Below are 5,107 nucleotides of genomic sequence, written 5' to 3' on the forward strand. Positions count from 1 at the left end.
CACAGGCTCCGGACGCGCAGGCTCAGCGGCCATGGCTCACGGGCCCAGCCGCTCCGCGGCATGTGGGATCTTCCCGGACCGGGGCACGAACCCGCGTCCCCTGCATCGGCAGGCGGACTCCCAACCACTGCGCCACCAGGGAAGCCCTGTTTTGCACTCTTTTACTAGCAAACAGAGAAGGAGCAAAAAACACAGGGGTGTTTGGCAGGCATCCATGCCGATGAGTGGCTGCAAATGATGGAAGGGAACCGAAATTAGTTTAAAAGGGGAGTTAATTACGGATTGTGAGGTCACGTGCCCAGCTGGACCTCAGAATAGTTGGAATCAAGAATTCAAATCCTAAACGTATGGACACCAAGGCGGGAACGTGGTGGGGGGTTGGTGATCGTGGTGTGATGAATTGGGAGACTGGGACTGACATACATACACTAATATGTATAAAATAGATAACTAATGAGAACCTGCTGTATAAAAAATAAATTAAATTTTAAAAAAAACAGAATTCAAATCCTGTGAGGACTCTTCCTCTGTGTCTTAATCTGTTTGGACTGCTGTAACAAAATACCGCAGACTGGGTAGCTTATAAACAACAGAAACTGATTTCTCATAGTTTTGGAGGCTGGATGTCCAAGATCATGGTGTCGTCCATTGTAGTTGGCATGGTCAGGTGACAGCCCGATTCCAGGTCACTGAGTTCTTGCTGTGTCCTCACATGGAGCTAGGGAGCTCTATGGGGTCTCTTTTATAAGGACACTAATCCTATTAATGAAAGTGGAGCCGCCTAAAGGCCCACCTCCTAAAACCGTCACCTTGTGGGTTACTTTCCCGACATATGAATTTGGGGGACACAAATATCCAGACCATAGCACCTGGACTCTGGTCTTGCTCCTCCCTGAGCATCTTTTTTTAAAAAAACTTATTTATTTATTTTTGCTGCGCTGGGTCTTAGTTGTGGCATGTGGGATCTGGCTCCTCGGCCAGAGATCAAACCCGGGCCCCCTGCATTGGGAGCGACGATTCTTACCCACTGGACCACCAGGGAAGTCCCTTCCTTGACCATCTTGCTCTTTCTCTGCAAACCAACCTCCTCCTCTGGTCCACATGGTGAGAAATGTGGCCCTTACATCGTGGGCTGTCCTTAGCCACCAGACCCGCGGGCTGTGTCTCCGTCCCAAGCCCAAACATTCTCTGGCCCTGCCAGGGACATGTGCCATCCGATTAGCCATGGTCAGGGTCGCCCGGGTCTGGAGGCTGACCTATGAACTAATGACAGATAGAGAGTTAGTGGGCAAATTCCCTAGCTTCCCTGGCTGCAGGTTGGGATAAATCTGATGCAAAACTGAGGGGGGGGGATGGGAGCTGGGCCCACTGGGAACGTCACTCACGCAGAACTGGTGACCATCAGGACTGCGTTTTCTTCCTTGGATCTGTTTTAGTTTTTCCTGGAGTTCGTAAAAGTGTTTAATCACAGTAAGCGGTTCTAACAGCAACACAAAATAATATGGAAGAATCTTGGAAATATGTTTCCTGAAGAATGTAACTCCCAGAAGACTGTACCATAAATATGATTCCATTTTTATAGAGCTCATAAACAAGCACAACTAAGCAAAACATTGTTGAAGCATACATACTCTTATGATTGCATGGCATGTTTTAAAAAGCACTGGAATGATAAACATGAAATAGTGAATCATGGCTATTTCTCAGGGGAGAACAGGGAAATGGGACAGGGAGGGTTACACTGGTACATAACATGTTATTGGCAATAGGTAATTTGTTCCTGAGTTGGGTGATAGGTACACGGGTATTCATTATATTCGAATCATTTATAACTAACATAGATTTCATATAACCCTGTGAATGTATCAAATATTCTTTTTCAAAAGGTAATTAAAAGTAGTCCAACAGCATTTCCTCAAGAAAGGAAATAGAATGTTAGTGATTACTAGCTCTGCAATGAAAGATATTTATACAGTCACAGTATGTAAGGTAAACACTCTTCATTGAGTTTCAATTTTTTAGAATCAACATATGCACAAAGCACGGAAAACTTAACTACAGCTATGAAAGTAAACATAGCTGTTATCAGCCTTGATGTTGCCACAGTAAAAGCCTAGAAGAGGTAAACTAGAAGGCGGAAGGAAGAGAAAGAGCCGGAGGGAAATGTGGGCGACCTGACAACAGAGTCTCCATGTAAGGTTGTGCAGGATGGGCACTGCACAAGAGCATGCAGCAAAGGAGGTGAGTGAGAACTGAACTCCAGTCAGCATTCTGTTCAGCAAGCCATGCTCCACCAAGGGGGCTCCAGTGGCCTGGAGGAAGAGGCGCTTCGTTCTGTATCTCATAAAGGTGCTGTTCTCTGCCAAGTCAACTACCCCTACATTCTATTCAGAAGGGCTGCCTTTTAACAAGGTTAAAGGCACAAAGACCCCTTATGGGCTAGCAGCAGTGCTAGCCAATTATCTTTTTTTAAAATTTAAATTAAATTAAATTAACTTATCTTTTGGCTGCACCGCGAAGCATGAGTGATCTTTCCCTACCAGGGATCGAACCCGTACCCCCTACAGTGGAAGAGCAGAATCTTAACCACTGGACCGCAGGGAAGTCCTGGCCAATTATCTTGTAAGGTTTTGTATCAGTGAGAGTTCTTTGGTTGCAAGCGCGAACCCAGACAAAGTTAAGAAAAAAGGAATGTATTGAGGCAATACTGAATAAACACAGACTCAGGGGGAAGCAGAACATCCAGGCCTAGAACTAAACTGAGACGAGTGGAGCATGGACGTATCATTAGCATGAGCTGGTCTCTCTTCCCGCTGTTTCCCTCCTGTTCCCCCCAAACCTCCATCCTTGTCTATTCCTGGGCAGGTTTCCAAATCCCAAGAGTCTGATTGGCCTGGATACCTTGACTGACAGCCCACCAGAACCACATGGATTTGGGGAGGGATCGTTCCCCAAAAGAAAGGAGGCTGAGCAGTCAGCAAATAATGATCACTTGCTCACACAGGTACAGAGATGCAGCCAGAACGGAGTGCAAGGCTGGGAGCTTTCTGAGAAGGAAGGTGCCCCACTGTTCCATCCGTAAGGGCAGGTGCTTAGACATCCTTAGGGGACAATAGCCTCTCAGTGCCCACGGGCAAAGCCAACCTGGAGAACATGGACTTGGGCTTACAACATGGACTCGAGAACACAGGCTTATTGGTCACTCCTTGACTGTCCACGTGGATGTGCTTTGCTACCTGCATTACACTCAGAAACAGTCCTACCCCAGGCCAGATCATCCCGGTACAAACACCAGCATGAATCTCCTTTGTGGTGAGCTCCCAGACCCATGGCATTGCTAGGACATTTCAGTGGCCAGAATTCATTTCAGGGGCTGCAATATTCCCTCCCTTTCACATCTATGAAATATGCATCCTTCCTTCATGTGGGCCTGTCGTTGCTGGTGTTCCTCAAACTCTAATGTGTGTATTCCTGGCCTGGGCATCTCATTAAAATGCAGACGCCACACTTCGGACAGGCTCCCAGGTGGTGCCCATGCTGCCAGGCCAAGGATAACACACTGAGTAAAGAATGAGACTGTAAAAGATCTGGGTTGCTAGGTCCACTCTCCTCCCAGGATGCCCTTTGACCTTGAGGCTTTGGGCACATGGGAGAATGACGGGCAGACCCACTTGCCAGAGTGTGTCCTGCTTGCTTGGTTCTGCCCCTGTGGGACATTCCACTGCCTTCTATATACCAACTAAACAGAAGTAGGAAGAAAAAAATGGCTGCTTAAAACAAAGCAAGAAGAGACTGCAGGGACTTCCTTGGTGGTCCTGTGTCTAAGACTCCATGCTCCCAATGCAGGGGGCCTGGGTTTGATCCCTGGTCAGCGACCTAGATCCCGCATGCCGCAACTAAAGATTCCACGTGCCACAGTGAAGATCCCACATGCTGCAACTAAGAGCCAGCACAGCCAAATAAGTAAATAAATAAATATATTTTTTAAAATGACTGCAAAATTAAAAATTTCTGCTCTTGGAAAAATGCAGTCAGAAGAATGAAAATATAAGCCACAGACTGGGAGAAAATATTTTCAAATCACATATCTGATAAAGGACTTATATCTAGAATATTTAAAGAACTCTTAAAACACAATAATAAGAAAATAAACCCACCCAGTTTTTAAAAGGCCAAGATATTTGAACAGACACTTCACCAAAGAAGATATGTGAATGGCCAATAAGCACATGAAGATACTCAGCATCATTAGTCATTAGGGAAACACAAATTAAAACCACAGTGAGATAGCACCACACACCTAATGGACCAGCACGCAAAACAAAAACAACAAAACTGACAACACCAAGTACTAGCCAAGACACAGAGCAGGATACCAATCAGAACTCTCATACATCGCTGGTGGGAATGCAAAATAGTACAGACACTTTGGAAAACAAATGGCCAGTTTCTAATTTTTCTTTTTTTAATTAATTTATTATTTATTTATTTATTTTTGGCTGCGTTGGGTCTTTGTTGCTGCGTGCAGGCTTTCTCTAGTTGCGGCGAGCAGGGGCTACTCTTCGTTGTGGTGCGCGGGCTTCTCATTGCAGTGGCTTCTCTTGTTGCAGAGCACAGGCTCTAGGCATGCGGGCTTAAGTGGCTGTGGCACGCGGGCTCAGTAGTTGTGGCTCTCGGGCTCTAGAGCGCAGGCTCAGTAGTTGTGGCTCTCGGGCTCTAGAGAGCAGGCTCAGTAGTTGTGGCGCACGGGCTTAGTTGCTCCGCGGCATGTGGGATCTTCCCCCACCAGGGATCGAACCAGGGCTAAGGTTACAGACCTAATAAGTGGTAGAGCCAGCATTTGAATCTGGACAGTCTCACTCGAGAGTTTTGGGTAGATTCAAAGCATCCTGGAAAAAAATCAGCAATATTAGCTTTATGGAAAATCAGTCTCTGGTCCTGCTCCCGAATCCAAGGCCTCTTTGCCTTTGCAGGCCAGAATCTGACCCCTGCATTACAAGCCCTCCCTCCTACGTTTCTTCTCTCTCTCTCCCTCCTACGTTTCTTCTCTCTCTCTCTCTAACCCACTTTGTCTTCCTCTTTCTCCATTCCATCCTCCTTTTGATTT

The sequence above is a fragment of the Physeter macrocephalus genome, chromosome 14 (genome assembly GCF_002837175.3).
Source record: "Physeter macrocephalus isolate SW-GA chromosome 14, ASM283717v5, whole genome shotgun sequence".
Classification (NCBI taxonomy): Eukaryota; Metazoa; Chordata; class Mammalia; order Artiodactyla; family Physeteridae; genus Physeter; species Physeter macrocephalus.